Source organism: Rhipicephalus sanguineus, chromosome 3 (genome assembly GCF_013339695.2).
Source record: "Rhipicephalus sanguineus isolate Rsan-2018 chromosome 3, BIME_Rsan_1.4, whole genome shotgun sequence".
In the NCBI taxonomy this organism is placed as follows: Eukaryota; Metazoa; Arthropoda; class Arachnida; order Ixodida; family Ixodidae; genus Rhipicephalus; species Rhipicephalus sanguineus.
In genome coordinates, this window is record NC_051178.1 from 143,735,381 (window position 1) to 143,756,177 (window position 20,797).

Genomic DNA, 20,797 nt, shown 5'->3' on the forward strand with positions numbered 1-20,797 from the left:
AACAGGCGCTGGCAAAGAACGAGTGCTGATAACACTCCAAGGTAATGTTCGCTGAAAGCTTCAGCGTAAAAAATGCTGCGTACATCCACCGAGGATTGAATACTAAAAGCTACCGCCTGCGTCACTGAAATGCTAGTCTTCACCACCAACTGACGGTGATAAGGTGTGTTCGTTTATTCCAGGCCTTCCAGGCATTGCAGGAGCGCTGTAGAGCACCGTCACGTCGACGGAAATACTAGATGGCGCCCTCACTTTCCCTGTTTTGGTCAATAGCCAATCAGCGCACACCAGAGGCGATACTTTTGCGATTGTCGCCTTTTGAGAATACGGCCCGTGTACTTGTGAACGTGACGTGCGCAGCCTAGACGCTGTTGCGTGACAGCAGCTTCGCGGACTCTCCGTTCAAGATATATCGGTGTTGCAGCCCGAGATGCCTTCACGCCGTTTCCGCGCACCCCGCGAGCCTGAGACCGCCGCGTCTGTCGTTAAACTGACAGTGAACAGACCACGGCTCTTCCCTGGAACGGTTACGGGGGGGGGCGAGAGGTGTTTGCCTGTCATCGCGCCCCTTGCTTTGGAACCAAGCGTCGATGTGTTCGACCTTCGACCCCAGGAGCTGGCGCCTGGAAGCCGCGGCCGGGTCACGGTCACGTGATCGTCGTGGAAGGGAGAGAGCGTCGACGAGGCGACAGGGAGTCCACCTCCGGCAGCCAAGGAGACAAGCTGCTCGGAAAACCGCTTGTATACTCAATCGGGCCTGGGGCCCTTTGTTTTCTGGTCGCGTAGTTTATTAAAGACCCTTCAATAACCATCTCTGAGTCCGCAGTCTCCTACATCCCCAACAAACTGGTTGGCAGCGGCGGGATGAGAAGAAGGCTGGCGGACACCTGCTGAAGGGAAGGAACTTCGACGATCCGGGATCATCGGGTTCCACTACGCAGACGAGGCAAGCGGCGAAGGCTCCACAACGAGCAAGTCGTCGATCTGGGATCGGCAGATGAGGCAACGTCTCCGGGAGACAAGGCCATCGCACGCTCGTGGTATCGGTGAGTGCTTGAGCGACCACTGTTTGCCAGACGATTAGAACCGGGTTCAATCGGGCACATTAATTTTCGTTTGCCACCACAGGGTGTGTGGTTATTTCGAAAGTTGGTGTAGTCGGCTCTTGCTTACCATGGATATAAGGAAGCTAACAAAAGACGAATTGCTGCTTTTGGCGGAAGAGCTCGGGGTGGAAGTGAGTCAGAAAATGAGGAAACCCGAGATCCGCTGCGCAATTCAGGAAGTTGATTTCGAAGAGGACGAAATCGCAGAGGCATGGGAAAAGATATGCCGCATTGAGAAAGAACGGGCAGAAGCTAGAGAAAGGAAAGAACAGAGGGAACAAAGGCAAGCTGAGTTAGAGCTTGAGAGAGAACAGAGGAAAATTGAGCTTGAACTCGAAAGGATAAGGCTCGAGCAAGCGAGATTGGCGTCGGGAGCGAGTGTGGCAGCCGCTTCGTCCGACCATGTAAAGATGACTAGTTTGCTTCAGCCGTTCAGTGTGGGGAATGACATCGGTCTTTACCTTGTGAATTTCGAACGCATGTGCGAGAGACATTCATTCACCCGCGACACTTGGCCACAAAGGTTGCTTGCGTTGCTTCCGGGGGAGGCGTCACAAGTTGTTGCTCGTCTTAGCGCTGGTGAAGCAGGCGACTATGATTTGGTGAAGTCAAGCCTGCTCTCCAAGTATAAGCTCTCCACCGAAGAGTTTAGGAGAAGGTTTAGAACAGGGAGGAAAAAAGCGAATGAAAGCTTTGTTGAATTTGCTTGCAGCCTTACTGATAACTTGGTCGAATGGATAAAGGGCTCTGGTGCAGAGGGCGACTTCGGCAAGCTTCAGAATTTAATCTGTCTCGAGCAGTTCTATGAGTGCTTGCCGGACCACATACGCCTTTGGGTGAGAGACAGACAAGTTGGCGTCTGTGTGAAGAAGGCAGGGCAACTTGCGGATGAGTATGTGGCGAGTCGTGGCATCAAAGAGACTAGCCTAAGCAGTCAGGGCTATCGAAAGGCTCATTCTGGGCAGCAGCCTTATTATAAAGGACCGCGAGATATGCGGGAAAGAGAGGGCAAAGGGCAGCTAAATTCATCGCAACCGACTGCTAGCGTGAACAAAGAACAGGAAGTCCGAGGAAAGGGGCCAGAGCGTCAGTCAGAGGAATTGGAAAAGAGACGGCCAACCATTTGTTACATTTGCAAAGAAGCGGGTCACTTTGCCAGAAATTGCCGAAAGGAAAAGCGTGTATTCGCGACCATAATAAGCAGTGATCCCACTAACAACGAGCTACTAAAACCGTACACCAAAGATCTAGTTGTAAATGGCCAGAAGTGTAGAGTACTTAGGGACTCAGCGGCCACCATGGACGTGGTCCACCCAAAGTACGTATCAAGCAAGGACTATCTTTCTGAATGCGCTTGGATACGTCAAGCAGTCAGTGAGGACTCTGTGTGCCTGCCAATGGCAAAAGTTCACATTGAGGGGCCATTCGGTACTTTAGAAACTGTGGCAGCGGTATCAAAAGCGTTGCCCGAGGGGTATCCATACCTTTTTTCAAATAAATCCGAGTCGCTTTTGAATGAGCAGGGAAAAAAGTTTGCTGACGTGGATGCACAGGTGCTTGCGCTGACGCGATCTAAAGCCAGACAGCTTTCAGTGCAGTTGCGTTATTCAGACGGGAAAGAGGAACCTGAACTGGAAGAACCAGTAATTGGGGGAAACGTAGCGGAGCAGACGGAGGTCAAGGTACCTTTGAGTGCCGGAAAAGATCAAATTGATGCTGAAGCGGAGCGCCCGCAGAAAGGCGCTGGGCGTGAAAGGCTCACCGAAACCGAGGACGAAGGCTCCTTGGTAAGACCAACTGCGCCTTCTCTACATAAACTACTGAATGTTGGTCGAGATACACTAAGGGCCGCACAGAAAAACGACCCTACGCTTAAGGTCGTGTGCAGTAGCCTAGGCGAAGGCGTCTCCTCGAGTAACATTAAGTTCAGGGAAAGAGATGGTATCCTTTATCGACATTACAAAGACAAACGAGGCAGAAGCTTTGATCAGATAGTAATTCCAGCCGATTATCGGAAGGATCTGCTGAGTCTTTGCCACGATCACCCGTGGGCAGGGCACCTCGGAGTGAACAAAACTAAACAGAGGCTACTCCAGGAATTCTACTGGCCAGGTTGTTTTAGAGATGCACAGGAGTTCGTACGAACATGTCAGACGTGTCAGAAGGTGGGTAAATCCAACGACAAAAGGAAGGCCCCAATGGTGAAGGTGCCTATAATTTCAGAACCGTTCTCAAGGGTTGTTATTGATATTGTTGGACCCCTACCTAAGACCAAGGCTGGTTACAAGTACATATTGACTATGTTGTGTCCAGCAACAAAATTCCCTGAAGCCATACCGCTAAGAGAGGCTACTTCAGTGCAGGTAGTAGATGCCCTATTGACAGTGTTTTCTCGCCTTGGTTTCCCAGCGGAGATACAATCAGACCAAGGGACGACTTTCACGAGTGCACTTACGACCACATTTCTTGAGAAATGCGGAATCAAAATTTTACACAGCTCCGTGTATCACCCACAAAGCAACAGTGTTGAAAGATGGCACGCTGTGCTTAAGAAAGTGCTGAGAGCGTTGTGCCATGAGCGAAAAGTAGACTGGGACTGTTGTCTTCCAGGCGCGCTTTTCGCTTTGCGCACTGTGCCGCACGAAGGCACTGGGTTTGCTCCTGCAGAACTCGTGTATGGAAGAAACCTTAGGGGCCCATTGCAGCTAGTTCGGGAACTTTGGGAAGACAAACGGGTTGATAAGAGTGTGGTAGAATATGTAGTTGAACTAATGGGAAGATTAAATGAGACTCGACAAATTGTAAAGGCCAACTTGGAGGAAGCCCAGAAAGCGGCGAAGCGCTACTACGATAAGAATGCGAGAAAGAGGACATTCAAAGTTGGCGACAAGGTGATGATATTGCGCCCGAGTAGGCAGAACAAGCTCGAGGTCCTCTGGGACGGACCGGCTGAGATAATAGAATGCGTGTCTGAGGTAAATTACTTGGTAAGGTTACCCGGACGGAGACAGGAAGAGCGAGTTTATCATGTGAACTTGTTAAAGCCATACTTTGAAAGGAGGGAGATGGTGAGCATTGCCTTGAATCACTCTCAGGACGTTACTACGGAGGTGCCTTCCTTACTCTGCGAAATGGCTCCGACTGTAGAACAAATCATCGCGCACTCTGTGGATAAGAGTGAGCTGAACAATGAACAAATTGTGGATTTAAGGAGAGTCATAGAGGACTCCCTCGAATGCTTCACGGAGAAGCTGGGACGGACACACTTGGTGACACACGACATTGAACTAACATCAGAAGTTCCATTTACATCTAAAGCCTATCGCATGTCACCAAGGAATCAAGAGATTATGAAAAGTGAGATCAGCCGCATGCTTGAACTAGGAGTGATCAAGCCAGGAAGCAGCGATTACTGCTCTCCGTTGATGTTGGTAGAAGTACCGGGAAAGGATCCACGACCTTGTGTGGATTACAGAAAGTTAAATGCGATCACTAAGGACGAGGTTTACCCTTTGCCGAACATTGAAGAAAGAGTGGAGCTGGTTAGCAAGGCAAGGTTTATATCTACTTTTGATTTAGTGAGAGGCTACTGGCAAGTACCTTTAACCGAAAGAGCCAGTCGCTATGCAGCTTTTATAACGCCTTTCGGTACTTTTCAACCTGTGACAATGAGTTTTGGCCTCAAGAACGCACCATTTTGTTTCTCAAGATTGATGGACCGGGTACTGGAGGGACTTAGTGAATTCGCATTGCCCTACCTGGACGATGTAGCTGTGTTTTCGAATGACTGGAGTTCCCACTTGGAACACGTGAGGGAAGTACTTGATAGATTCAGAGCAGCAGGCTTGACAGTAAAGGCAGAGAAGTGCCAGTTGGGGCGAACCAGTGTCACTTACCTGGGTCACGAGATAGGACGCGGAAAGCGCGAGCCGATGAAAGCGAAGGTAGCAGCAATACTAAACTTTCCGAAGCCCGTGACGAAGAAAGATGTTCGATCATTTCTGGGAATGGCCGGATATTATCAACATTATATACCGAGCTACTCCCAACTCGCGAGTCCTCTAACGGATAGTTTGAGGAAGATGGAGCCGGAAAAGGTCACTTGGACTAATGCAAAAGAGGAAGCATTCTTGAAATTGAAGAACGCTCTATCCCTAGGACCAGTCTTGGCTTCACCTGATTTCAGTCGCAAATTCATTCTCCAGTGCGACGCTAGTAATCGTGGTCTTGGTGTCGTTCTTTCTCAGATAAACGAGCAGGGTGAGGAACACCCCGTGCTGTACCTCAGTCGGAAATTGACCCCGCGGGAAGAGGCTTACAGCACGTCGGAAAAAGAGTGCCTGTGTATTGTTTGGGCGATTCAAAAACTGCGCTGTTATCTCGAGGGGACCAAATTTGTGGTAGAGACTGATCATTGCCCCCTGTCATGGCTTAAAGAAATGTCGGGAAAAAGCGGCCGGCTACTGAGATGGAGCCTTATTCTGCAAGAGTTCAACTTCGAAGTTAAATACAGAAAGGGAAGTGCGAACAAAAACGCAGATGGTTTGAGTCGAGGGTTCTAAGTGGCTTGAGGGCAATTCGGTGGAACGGCCACCTGTTTTTTGTGTAACCTTGCACTATGGTATGTCTTCTTAGTCGAGAGCCGAATACACCAAAGAAAAATAAGAAAAAAAAAACGACCAAGAGGTCTCAGTAAACTGTCTGGCAGCCAGGTCGTTTGTGCGCTGCCGGTCCCGAGCGTTTGCGAATGTGTGTGTTAGTGCTCGTGCGTGTGTGTGAAGAGCAGTGTTTCTGCAACATACACTCGTGTTTCCTTCTTTCGACCCTGCATCGGCGGAAGCAGCCTCGACGAAGGACTTCATCGGGGGGAGGAGTTTGTTGCGTGACAGCAGCTTCGCGGACTCTCCGTTCAAGATATATCGGTGTTGCAGCCCGAGATGCCTTCACGCCGTTTCCGCGCACCCCGCGAGCCTGAGACCGCCGCGTCTGTCGTTAAACTGACAGTGAACAGACCACGGCTCTTCCCTGGAACGGTTACGGGGGGGGGCGAGAGGTGTTTGCCTGTCATCGCGCCCCTTGCTTTGGAACCAAGCGTCGATGTGTTCGACCTTCGACCCCAGGAGCTGGCGCCTGGAAGCCGCGGCCGGGTCACGGTCACGTGATCGTCGTGGAAGGGAGAGAGCGTCGACGAGGCGACAGGGAGTCCACCTCCGGCAGCCAAGGAGACAAGCTGCTCGGAAAACCGCTTGTATACTCAATCGGGCCTGGGGCCCTTTGTTTTCTGGTCGCGTAGTTTATTAAAGACCCTTCAATAACCATCTCTGAGTCCGCAGTCTCCTACATCCCCAACAACGCTTTTCCAGGAAAGCACCACCACTCCTCGTCTGCCGGCATCGAGGGTCTGAAACCGTGAGACTGCGCCACCTCCGCCGGCATAGCCTCGGCGGGGCAACCTTTGACCGCGGTGTTGACAGTGTCAGTATGGCATCTACTTCCCATAGCACGTAAAATACAAAATCACAAAGTGTCAGATGTTCCTTTTTTCTGTGCCTCATTTGCCGTACTACAACAAAGTGCAACATTCAATAACACATAGGGGTCGTTATTTAGCCACATTTAACGAAAACTAGGTTAATTAACTAGCTTAATAAACTAATTAGCCATCACTTAGAACTAGCCCACATTGGCCGGCACGAAGCACTGCAGCTGCTGGTACAGTACGCAAGTATATAGGTATGGTAGAAATTAGATCAGACGTTATCTTCTACGTAATGCCACGTACAGAATGTGAGAATACAGGAGAGGCCCCGCCCGAAAGACTTTTCTTTAAAAAAGAAGAAAAGAAAACCTGCGATTACATAACACGTTTTACGGCCTCAAAGACGGCTAATAATCTCCACGACACTCTTCTACACGCGACGTATCTATTCCTCAATTTACACAAAAGGCTCAAAGGTCATTCAATACGCCAGACCAACGTTACTAGAACAAACTCAGTTTCAAAGCTCCGTATCTCCGCCAGCGGAGGAGGGTGGTCCGAACGGCGGTCGCGAGAACTAGCGGCGCTGCAGTTCCATCTTGCGCTACTATCGGCGCGGCGTCTGCTGCCACGGCATAACGCTGCGGTCGCCGCGCAGTTGCTCGCGGCAACTGCGCGGCAACTTTCTTATTGTACTAGTTAGGTGGATACTTAGGTGGATATGCATGAGGTCATCTGCACGCATTGGCCCGCGTGCGTTGTTCATTGATTGGCTAAGAATCGATGTTCGGTCTATATTGCCAAGGCCATTTCTTGTTTTATTTTGATGTATTCGGGTTTGACCAGCAAGGACGGTTATCAACGCTCGACGCTGTTCGCGAAGCAGTGTTCGAGAAGCTTCGCGATTGTAGTAGATCGTTTTGGTAAGATTGCGCGCCGCACGCTAATGTTCCAGCTTTGTCGAGAGATAACGCCGCCACCAGCGATATCGCTGGAAAGTTCAACAGCGCCTGTATAAAAGCCGACGCGCTTGATCGCTTGTCAGTTGATCCACGGTAGACGCTCTGTTCGCCGCTATCAGTGTATTACTGTAGTTTGACTTTCAGTTTCCCGGCCACATAAAGAGTTTCATCTCAGACCTGCTGACTGCTGCCTTCGTCGACGTCATGACCCTGTGACAATATTTGAGCTGTCTACATTGCGCTTAACTTCCAAGCATACGAGCGTAATTAATCGAGATACAAAAACGTCCTAGAAAAACAGTATACTCATGTCGTCTACAATTTATTGAAAAAAACTTTCTCGAAAAACATCACCAATGCTTTGCAATGTTTACAAAACACGTTTTCGCGACGGCTAAAGAGATACTGACCCTAAATCGGAAAATTATACGAGAACTCGGTAAATGAAATCTCAATGTGCGATTACATCAAATAGATGTCGTCTCTGAGCAATTTTTTCAGCGGATAGTTGTATTTTCGGTGCCTCATCTTTCTACGTCGCCTCCTTCTACGGTGCCTTAAACAATTCGAACAGATCGGCCGTGGTGTGAGCACCGAGCAGTTATTCGCGCGTACTCTGTCGCTAGAAGAGTCGTCAGTTTTCAACTTCAGTTTTTCAACTTCACCGAGCAGATGTTCCATGCCCGCAGCGCTTCTTACACTGTACGACAGCCGTCTGCGTTTCGTGCTGTCGCCGTTCACTACGCAGTTAAACTGCTCGTAAACTACAATTATCTTTTGCACAAGTAAGTCTCCGTTCCCGAAGCAACGTGTGGCATTGGGCTAGTTGGTATTAAATTATTAAACTGCTCAGCGCAAAAAAACTTGACACGGTACAGATAGAAAAGACGAGGACCAGCGCTGGTCCTCGCCTTTTCTATGTGTACCGTGTCAAATTTTTGCGCAGAGCAGCCCGTTCCCGAGACGGCGAGTGTAAAATATTCCGCACATCTTGTTCGATACCTCGTCGTAAAATCTCTCGAAAATCTACTGCTTTGAAGGCATAGCGACAGCTGAGAACTAATCGAATGTCAGTGTGATGCAACTCTCAGTCTCGGTAGCCTATATAGGTAATCGCCTGCCCTTCGTTTTGCTGTTCAAATTCTGGCGGCTCCTCCAAACTAGGCACTGAGCTTTCGCGGGACGCCGTGCGTTTTGGGGGGGATTTGCGCCTAAACCCCGAACATTTTGGCTTTGAAATCTGGGGTGGAAGTGCTGGAAACAAGCGCGGAACGGCACCGGGCGTGAGTTCCCACTTTTCACGTGCGATCAAAACTTCTTGTCCCGCAACGACACGACGATAGTGCTTTACAATGTCGTCACCCTCAAAATGAACATCACAGACCTTGCATTTCGCAGCAAGCTTTCCAGCTTTGCGATGCAAAGCTTGAATGGCGTAGGGTCTTTTGGAGGTCCGAAGAAGTGTCGTGAAGCGGAGTCGTTGCGGCGCAAAGCAAGTCGGCATACCGCACTGTGAATCTGTTCGCCCTCGTTACGCTTCGTACATCATGCACGTGTCTTCGTACAAGACGCTAAGCTTGGTCAAGAACAGTGGCAAAAATGACGAGCTAACAAAGCGCAGACGACGCTGTAACCCACGTCCGCTCGTACATCGGCGGCGCCGATCACAACAAGCGCCAGCCGCGGGAGCTAGACGTGACTGCAGCGCCACTAGTTCTCACGACCGCCACGCGGACCGCCTCTCCGGCGGAGCTTTTAAACTGAGTTTGTTCTAGTAACGTTGCGCCAGACATCCGCTTCCACGTACATGAATGCAAAACACACACTCACACTCACACACACACACACAAACAAACAACGCCGTAATCAACTGAAAGGAGGCCTGTGGAAGGCCCAACTGACAAGACCGAGACCTGCAGAGCGCGTATTTGGGGCGTCCCCACGTCCCACGAATCACAATAGTCGTCATCTAAATCTCGCGTGCCTTTCCTGGTGTTATCGCCTTGCGCTTGCAGCGCAGGAATGGCATGCACGCTCACAGCGTGGCATAGCGAAGCGGCGAGCGACGAGTTTTCGAGAAAGGGAACAGAATAAAGGCAGATGCCAATTACTGTTGTGCAACAAAAATATTCCCCAAACACTGGCATAGCGGCGGGGGACGCGTGCATCGCTGCGCGCGCATAACATATGGTACAATTTTGCGAGGAATAATGATACTAAAATAAAAATCATTGCTAGCATGTTTAATTATTAACAGGTGCGCTTGTTTGCACGTTTGTCGTGTTTTTGTGTCTACGTAGCATTTGTTTCTTCGAACATGAGTGGTATTTAGAGCGCGGCCGTTAAGAAACAATTTGCAAGTGTCCAGTGCCTGCAGAGTGAACATCTTGGTGAACTCTTCTGCTACGTGTGGACATTTGGGTTGTGTGAATATTTATGTGTTGTGGACTCTTCTGTTGAGTGAACATTTGCTCGTATTGATGTACTGGGTCCAAGTGCCTATTCCTATATTTGTGTGATTGCCCACTACTTGACGACGACAACTCAACTATTGTGTAAGAGGAGTAGCCGGCGCCACACGTAGGCACCATCTGTTTACATAGAGGGTCCGAACAGCACCTCCAGTGGAGATCGCCTGCATTCGCGCATTTCTTTTGGGGGAAACATTTGCAACTTTTTGTGACGTCAGACGTCGCTTGGTCCGCACCTGTCATCGCGTTTTCGCCACCAAAGATCATGGCACGTGCCTCGCCGAAGCCGGAGCGCATGCGCAGACTACATACCCGAAAAAGGCCCATATTCTAACGCATTTCTGTCTCATACGCCGCTAAATGACCACTAATTTTTTTTTTCTTCATGCAAGAGTTTCGGCACATCGGCGGGTTACTCGACCGCTTCTTGGAGTTCTCTATTTCTGGCAGTGACCGAGCGGATTGCTGCTTACGAAACGGTTTACGCGCTTTTCCGATACACAGAATGCTTGCTATACGTGTACGGGATGTGTGATGGGAGGCAAAGGACAAATCAAAATAAAAAGATGCGCATACGCGACCCCTAGCTTCTCGCGAAAGGTGAGGACGACGAGCATATATGATATGAGTGGACACACGCAATTCTCCGAATCACGCGCTTCGCAGAAGAGCTACAGTGTTGCATTAAGCTTGCAAGGAATTCCTCTGCCCGCCTGGAACGGGCCGCATGACAAATTCGCGCACGCCTCGCGTAGCATGCGCGTCACGTCCTCGTTCGCGGCATGGACAGGAATAAAAGAAAAATAGAAAGAAACCTAGACAGCTTGGTCGCAGCGCGGAGGAAATCAACGTCGCCACAGAGCGTGCGCTGGCTTTCCCGTTGCGTCCGCTCGGTCAGATCCCGCAGCGAAATCGGCAACGCTATATAGACGCGTCAACAACGCAGTTGCCACCTGCCTACGAAACAAACAAAGAGAGAGAAAGACTCCACGGCGCCTGCTGCCGCACACAGCAACGGTGGTCAAGAGGTTAGCGCGTCCTCCAATGCGGGAGGTACTGGATTCGATTCCCAGGGACGCCGGGTGGCCTCTCCTTTCTGCTCTCTTTTTTCACCCCTCCCGTATGAAGCTGCTCCCTCATGGGTTGCAGAAATAAAACCACAATACTGCCGCAAAGTGGCGGTAGGAGTCATCGGAATCAGCACTTATGTCGACACCATGTGACGCCGTTTTCATCAAGAAAAACATTAGTCCTTCGGGCGACCTTCAATTTTTTCTCGCAGGAAGAAGGTACGCCATAAAGACAGACAAAAGAGACAAGAACACCCAAGGAAAACAAAGGACACACGTCCAGGGACCGTACTCTCAAACGAACGCAAAAAGTATCGCCTTTGGTGTGCGCTGATTGGCTACTGAGCGGAACTCTACAGCGGAACTCTCTGAGTACGCCGTGTAAAACTCTCAACGAAAATACATTTCGTACAAAGTTGCATTCTTTAAATATTATACTGTGCATTAAACAATTGCACAAAGAAAAAAAAAAACGTTGAAAGCACTTTCAACACGCCATATATTTTAAGTAGCCAGCCACAGCCAAGCCTGGCCACTGCGTGGAAGCCAGCACACGCTCGAAAACGCCGCATTCGGGTCGCTCTGCGCTCGTCGTTGCCTCACTCCTGCGTTGTGAGACATTCGTAACACCGACAGCCAGTGCAACAATGACGTCACAGGCAAGTGTTTCTTCGGTTATTGAACGCATCAGCTTCGACGTCACCAAACGCAATATTATCGCCTTTCGCGATCGTATGAGAATACGGGCCCAGGTTGCTGCTCTACGCATGGAGAAGAGGGTTAAAAGAGGATGAGAGATGGAGAGAAGGTGCAAAACTATATTTGCTACCCAGTTGGCACGTTCTACACAGCGTATTCCCAATTGGCACAGGAAACGCCTGCACTCGATCCATTCGGAGCACGGCTTTTCGCGGGCGATGTATACAGCTGTCCTGAATGGGAGGACAGCCGGTGCCGCGTGTTTTCTTTACGTTACGCGGAAGACGCCAGCTCATAGTAATTATACAAGCACAACACGTACAAATACAGGCTTCTATATATGCGCATCCTTTCACGCCGCGGCTCGTCGCGTGGATCTCAATGCACTTCTCGGTGAAAGCTACGCTAATCCAGCCCTACATAAGCGCTACTTAGACGTCATCAAGGGTCCGGATTGCAGACCGCCAGGAAACCACACTGAGCGGAATCCAGCGGAATGAATGAATGAATTAAATAAACGTCTATTTCCGAGGCAGTGTTCTGAGCGTGCAAGCTCAGGGTCACTCTAGGTGGGAGGGTCCCTTATTCCAGAACCCCCCCCCCCCCCCAGCCGAGTTTCCTATATATATAATAAAAAATTGATCAGCTGGCTGCACAAAAGCGCCGCAGTACCGAAAACCGCTTGCTGCGTTTCTTTACAAAAGCACTGTATAGTTACGATAGAATCCGTGGAACGCCTTTCAGTCTAGTCGAACAAATATTATAGCTCACGGAGTATATACATTAGCTGCCGTGTTTAGCAATAAGACCAGCATTCAAGGTTAACACCTGTACTTCCGCCTGAATGGTTACAAATACAATTGTGGAAAGGAATAGTGCGGATCGGAAGCGGCAAATAGTCAATATTACCCGCAACCCAACGCCCTCCATAATTTTCTGCAACTCCGCGTAGACAATCTTAAGATATTCGGAGCATATATATAGGCGCCAGAATTCGCTGTCGTCGAAACTATCAAGCGTAATCGCATTGAAATAAATACAGCAGCTGCGGAGGTATAAGGCGCAAAACAGATGGAAAACCGCGAAAGACGGAGCGCGTCTAGCAAGTGGTTCATTTCACAACACAGGGAAAGTTCTTACGAAATATGCCATGCAGCTGGTAGAAGCGTTTCCTTGTTGGCGTTCTATCAGTGTGTCTCTTATACACCTGCAGCGCTGTTATCCCAGTAGCAAAACGGTAATTCCCAACTACAGCTCCAACTAAAACCTCGATACTCTATACCGCAACCATTTCCAGCCGTTCGGCGCCAGCAACAGGGCTTGCGAAACTATCGCGCTACACGAAGGACGCGCGCGCTCTGCTTCACACCTATACAAACGAGATCGAAGGGCGCCAAATCGGCAGAGCTGAAGTGCTTCGGTATCTCGCGATAATCGGGAAGGGTTTCTCTCTCGAAATAGAAACATGCCCAGCTGTGCTCGTACGCGGCTCTCGCGCGGCTTGGCGTCGCGACGAGAAAAAAATGAACGAGCTCGGCGCGTGCCCAACATCCGCAATAACGCTCGATAACGTAACACGCACGCACGTACGAAGCTGCGAACTACAAAGAGAAGCCCTCGCGTTCGACTCCGTCATCCTTTCGTACCCCGTCATTACCACGCGCTGCGCGCGCGGAGGAAGCCGTGCGGAAAGATACACCTGGCGATGAGAGAGAGGAACCGTGGGTGCTAAGCCGCGAAGATGGCGCATGATGTCGGGAGCGTACAGCTAGCTTAGTTCAGGCCCTAATATGTGCATCGCGTTCATTTCATTCCGTGAGAACAGCCATACTCTGCCAGTGAACCCCGAAATAATAATGGTTTATTACATCGGTCGGTGAATGAACGATATAGCAGCAAAGCATTGTGGTCTGAGAAAAAGAGCGCGAGCGCAAGCGCGCATCTCTCTCTCTCTCTCTCTCTCTGTGTGTATGTGTGTGTGTGTGTGTGTGTGTGTGTGTGTGAAAGAGAGAGAGAGAGAGATCGCCGACACGAGCTGCGTAATGAGTAATGAGCGATCGGACATGGCGCGGAACCGTCGCTATGGTTCACTGGTGCTACATGGCGTTTTCAAAGGTGCTGTCGACTCGAGTACGACATCGGACAGATTCAATTCAAAGCCGAGGAGGCCGGGTTCTGTAGGGGTTCAGTGAATGCAAAACACTCGGGTATTAGGCGAAGGAGAACGCCTCAAGAACGCGGATTCGCACGATCGACTGAATCGCTCCTTTCGGTGTTCGGCGGCACGGCAACGTTTCCGCACGGCGGCCGACGGCGGTTTTGCTGCAGTGTGAACGACGGAGACGAGCGACACTAAATCACGCCGCGTTGTGATTATACGCGCTAGTCGCGACTCAGATAACACGACGACGACCGTGAGACATTGCATATGACAAAAACACCGCAATTGTAAGCGCGCAAGCGTTCACAGAGGAACCCATATAATCGAGAACGCGTTCGTCGTGCGAGGTTACGTCAACGCACAATGAGTAAAATCGCTGCTCGAAAACAAAATTAGCCGTTCCCCCTCACACTTTTCGCCATGTACAACGTCGCTTCATTCCATTTCTCCTTCTGTCCCTCCCACGTCCGGAAATCACGAGAGTGAACTCGAGCTCCGTCGTTCACTTCCGCGTCTCACTGCCCGCAGGCCGGTGCACACTGCCCGTCTGCACGCTCGCTCTCCCGTAAATTGTCCCCAACACGAGTTAACCCGCCATGGCAGCTTAGCGGATCAGGTGTTGCCCTCGACGACGCGGGTTAGATTCCCGGCCACGGTGCACTTAGTGCACATTAAAAAAGCCCAGGTGGTCTAATTTAATCCGGAGTCCCCTGCTATGGCGTGCTGCATACACATATCGTTGTTTTGGCATGCATAAGTCCCAGAATTTAAGACGATAGAGCTTCGTCTTACGTGACAGACAGACAGACGAACAGTTTTGCTGGTTGGGTAGCCACAGAAATGCTTACGCATTTAAAATCAAGCAGACAATGGGAGAGAGAGAGAGAGAGGGTGTGTGTGTGTGTGTGTGTGTGTGTGTGTGTGTGTGTGTGTGTGTGTGTGTGTGTGTGTGTGTGTGTGTGTGTGTGTGTGTGTGTGTGTGTGTGTGTGTGTGTGTGTGCGTGCGTGCGTGCGTGCGCATGTGCGTGTAAGCGCGTAGCTATAGTGGATAGCGTAGCTGCGTGAGAAAGCAAGAAGATGAAGAAGAAGAAGCCTCGGTCTGCATGAAGCACGCAACGCTGAGTCAATGGCGGCGGGCCCTATTATAGCAGCAGGCGAGACGACGACGACCTGCTAGCAGGGGACGCGGCGGCGGCGGCTCGCATAAAGGGTTGGTGTGGGAAGGAAACGCGAGAACGTGCACAAAGCAAGACAACAGGAAGGCGGCGAAAATGGAGACGAAAGCCTTCAGAGAAGAAGCCACGCGGCGGCGGCAGCGTCGACAAGCGGTGCCTCCTCCTCGGTGGCGGCCTTCTTTTACCGGCGCGAAAGAAGAGCCCGGCAAGGAAGGACGAGAGCGAGAGAGAGAGCCGTCGCGAGAAGCGCGCGAAGCAAACAAAAACAAACAGGTCGCCAGCTAGTCACGCGCGTGCGATGCCAAAACAAAAGCCCAGCGGAGACGCGACGACTCACATCACGTATAGTACGCACAAATATAGTATACGCAGGAGGAGGACGGTGGAGGACCGGAGCAAGCACAAACAAATTACGCCAATACCGCAGCCGAACAGGGAAATATCTAGGGACTTTACCGCAGCCCAGACAGGACTCAGCGGCCACGACGCGTCCGTGGCGCACGTATATCATGCGACTCGCACCGGTGAATACGATCAAAGCGCAGTGCGCCGAAATGAGGACGTGTTGGTTAGCAGAAGGATGCCGGCCGACGACGACCGTGCACGTTCCTCTCACTTTTTCTCGTCTCGTTTGTTTCCCATGGGTGCTGCTGCGTATATATGCGAAGGCTGCTGCGCCTACGCCCGTACGACTTGCTATTGCGTATCAGATCAAACGGCCGCGCGCGTGCCACTCTTTTTTCCACGTATCGCACCGTGATCGCGCCTCAACGGTGCGCATATATCATTCCGGTTCTGCGGGCGCATATATGTATACTGCGAGTCAGCACTTCGGTAGACGATGGGATGCTACTTCTATAGTACAGGCTCTAACGAAAGTAAGCCGGGCGCAGTTATAGGGATAGGACGCCCAAACACGTCTGAGCGGCTGCTCTGTTGTAGATGTTGGCAAATAGGCCACGAGGCCAATAACACCGCGGCGCGGTTTATGGAGTTCGAGAGAAGCTTCCCCCTCTGACAGCCTGCGCGAGATGGCGGCACTAGATACAGTAAAACCTCGGTGATACGCATCTCGCGGGGTTACCAAAAATATTCGTATCATCCGAAATTCGTATCACCAAAAAGCATGGAAAATTAGTATGCGACAAAAGAAAGTTGGCATACGTTTTGATTCAGTGTTTCTGAGGGCCGCAGCGACGTCATGAACAGCCCTGAATGACTGCCAGTAAAGTTTTTAGACGTCAACGATAATACTTGTACTCGTAAATGTACGGTGCATGCGCGCGTGTGTAATTAATGAACCAGATGTGTTGTGCCCCGTGACCGCTAGTAGTCCCTTCCTAATCTTACTACTCGTTTCTGCATTACACGAGAGTACTGTGGCGAAAGTGACTCAAGAAGCGCTTTGCACACGATAGATAGAGGCCAAGCTTCTTCGCCAAGACCGTCCGCTTGGTCTCTTGGGGTCTTCTTCCACCTTTAGAGGACTTCATGGCGGACCCGCAGCCCAAGTTTCAGTCTTGTTTCATAGAACGTCTGATTGCGAGGACATGGCTTGCATCGACGTGGCAGGCACGTGTTAACACAGTACAAAGACGATGCTGCCTCGAGCACAGGAGCACGCGTCAACGCGTCGGAAAAAAAAAAAAAAAACGCGACGTCAACTTCGTCTGTAATGTAAACGCGAAGGCGCCTAAAGGCCTCCAAGATTCGCGCGCACTATCTCGGAGGCAACGACGCACCGTGGATGGTCGCGAAGCGCGCATACCCGCGCCCGCGCGTGACTGCCGGGTGTTCCGCGGCAGCGCGGGCAGCACCTGTTCGTACCTGTGCGCTCGTACGTTCGTATCAAACGTCGCGGGGTGCAAATCGGTTCGCAACAACCGTACTCCAATACATTGCAGGCAAATGGGCCTTGGCCGGGACCGCAGAAAAATTCGTATCACCCCGAAATTCGTACGAGCCGAGATCGTATCACCGAGGTTTTACTGTAATGTTCTATAGTAGGGACGAGACGAAGGGGAGAGCGAAGACGAGAGCTTGTTTCCACACAGATCCGAGACGAACCTTACAGTCATATATAGTTTCTTCATGATGAATGACTCGCCCAACTTTTTACTTTACTGAATATATAGTTTACATGAATCTCGACTGCGAGCTGGTCGAATATAAAATACCAGCCGAGACTATCCATATAATTGCTATCGCAATAAAAAGGTTGCCGTGCAGCGGGGAAGTTGCATGCAGTAAAAAGTCGTAGAGGTAGCCGATGAAGCACGCCCCTCCTGGAAGCAGTCTGGTGGCGATGCACCCGCGACAGATGCCACGAAACTTTAATAAGAAACCCGTAAAAGCAATCGCTATTTTAAAGAATAATAGCAGTGGAAGATTTAGCGGTAAGCGCTAGAGAAATGCAGAAACAAAACCTCTAATCACATTTAAGTTACTCTAATAGCCAAAATAGGTCAATAGTTAGCCAACAGTACAGGTACCATGACACCCGGGCGTGGCGTCTTTGGTTGCTTATCAAAGTATATTCAGAAATGCGGCTTAACTCGATGCCATGCATGACTCGACTTTGAACGCTTGCCATCATAGTGACGCCTCTCGTGAATGTGCACAAACGGAAGCGCAACGAGCGCCTTCGACACGTTCATGTCAGGCGTTCCTTTACCAGGACTTTAACTCGAAGTCGCGCGGCTTCGAGTTAAAGGCGCATTTCTGAATGCGTAGGTTAATCTCTGGCTTATACCTCGCGGCCTTCTCGCGGCATCACTGACCGTTTCTAAACTGCAGAAGCGCACATTTCCTCATTCAGATTGTGCTAATATTCACACGTCGTGTGGTAATTCGCGCAGGCGCTTAGCTTCGTTATTGAAATGCAAATGACAGCAAATACTGCCCTATACGCAAAAATTGTACTAAGCGCTGATAAAACACGACACGTACGTACAAACCACGATATGATTAAGACAGACGCCACAGTGGAGGGCTCTGGAAATCTCGACCACCAGGCAATAGCGTAGCCAGAAATTTTTTTCAGGGGGTGTGGGGGGGAGGGGTCGATACCCCAACTCGCACACCTCTGGCTACGCCACTGCCGCGGCGTTTCTTTAACATGCCCTTAAAGGGACACCAAAGGCAAATAAAAATTTATGTCAGAGTGAAAGCCCAATGTATGACAACGTCTAAAACGGCAATACTATCAACAGCAGTGCCCTACTTACCGAGAAATTAAGCTAAATGTATCACAAGACGTGCGCCACGAGTGGAACATTTTGGAAATGATCCCGATGACGTGAGAGCGTCCGACTACAATTAATCACTAGTAATCAAACTAGCTGCAATAAAAAAGGAACCATCCGAGCATCAAGAGACGTAATAAAATGCTGTTTGTTCGTTTCTGTTTGATTCATGGAAAAAAGAACCTCTTTGGCGTTGCCATGGGGAACGGCGCGCATGGTTCAAAGGTTCCGTTTTCACCGAACTGCGCTTCGCCCGGCGCCCGGCTTATCACGCGGTCGCGTCTCTGTGGTAGTTTCGGTAATGCGTACTGCCGCGTGTGTTTTGCACGTTCATGAAAGTCGCTCTGACAGAAAGTTCGACAAAATGCCGCATGCATGTGATGTTGCCGGATGCCCGAATGGTGCACGCCGCCAGTGCACGCCGCCGCGCAGTAAAGTCGGGCAACGTTGGGCACGGCAACAGTGACGTCAAGAAGACCGCTTTCAGGCGGGTGATTTGAAGTGCGCTAACACGAAGCGGACCACTAAACGTGATTTTATTTCAAAACAAGCACTTCCTTGGCACAAAAGTAGCACTACGAGGTTTCTGGACCGCTATTTCAACAATCAACGTCGACTTAACATTTGCCTTTAGTGTCCCTTTAAATCTAAGCACACGGGCCCCAAACATTCTGCTTCCATCGAAATGCCGCGGCCGGGATTCGATCCCGTGACCCTCGGATCAGCAGTCAAGAATAACAAGAGAGAGAGAAAGAAAACGCCGCTCACGTACGAGCGTGTCCCGCTAACGCGTGCACGATGCACGCAACTTTATTGGCTCGGCACGGCCACAAGGGGGCGCGTATCGATTTCCGTCGAGCTCGTATTTCACAATTCTCCAGCAGAACGAATCTCCAAACGAGATATACACGACAAACGAAACGTAATAGAGAGGATTTCGTGAGTCCCCGATTAAAGAGAAAATACATCACTTCGAAAGTAGGAAGTGTCAGAAGCGCGGAAGTCCCAGCCGTTTTCAACACGGTGCTTCGCCTTGCGTCATGTTGAGCTGATATGAACAAGCGCTTCGCCGGCTTGCGCATGTTGCAATTATGCGAAACGAAAAGTACAGAGTTTTAGTTACTAACTAGCAGAGTTGCCACTTCCGCTTATTATAAGCGGATTCGGGCTTCTTCCTTCGCCGAGTCGCTTGTCAATTTTCCAGCCGCTTGCCGCGTTTTTTGAGCTTCTTCGCGTTCTACGTAGTGATGCAGAACTATCGGTAAATTGACTATCGATAGTATCGATAGTTCTTTTGAAACTATCGATAGTGTAAACAAACTATCGATAGCGCTACTATCGACAAACTATCGATAGTGCAATCGGTAGTACCATCGTTAATATTACTATAGCGATATTACTGCCACGCGCGTTTATTGCTTTGTTTTGACGTATTCAGGTTTCACCCACAAAGACTGTTAGCAACGTTTGACGCAGACCGCGCCGTAATGTTTGAGAAGCTTCACAATTGTTTGACGTCATTCTGTTAAGATTACGCGCCGGACGCGAATAGTCAAAGTTATTCAAGAGATTACACGAGCACTAGCGATAACGCGGGACGGTTTGATGACTGATGTATAAATGACGATCCGCTCCAACGATGATCCAATTACTCAATGGCTGACGACTGCTCCCAGCGCTATCAGTGCGTAGCATGTATCGCTTGTATTTTGAGTTTTGATTTTCTGGCACAAGTTCGCCCAAATAAAGAGCTTCGTATTTCCCAGTCTTGCTGCAGCATTCTTCACCGTCACAACCACGTGACAATACTATCGATAGTGGTGTGAATAATGATGCGGTTGCTGGTCGGCCATATTGCCAAATTATTTGCGATAGCCTACTATCAGCTTCGCCTAATTTATGAGCAATTTTTGGCAGAGAAATTATTTATTTCCGCAGTGAAAATGGCGGACTATATCCAGTCAATAAATTCGTAGCCAAAAGCAACGAGTTACAGCTTACAATTAACTTCTTGATATTTTTTATTTTGAACTCATCAAAATGCAATATCAACTTGAAGCCGCGCAGTCCCACCACATGGAAGGCGTCCATTCCGCTACAGCTGAAAAGTTTCACGTTATGATAATGTGTCAGCAAAGCACTCTGGTGAAGACACAAGCGTGTCAACTTTTCTTGCCCTTGAGCCTGCTCCTCCGGCTCCACTATGTACCACGCGCGGCGGGAACCAAGTTTATTCTGCAATGAGTTCGTGCTGTTTATTTTATACTATCGATAGCGCTATCGATAGTATTTTTGACTATCGATAGCTCGATAGTGACTCAGCTATCGATAGTATTGATAGTACCATCGATTAGTTCTGCATAACTAGTTCTACGTGAAAAGAGTAGGATTATAGCGGTCTAATCACGTTCACTCTAGCGCGTTGTAGA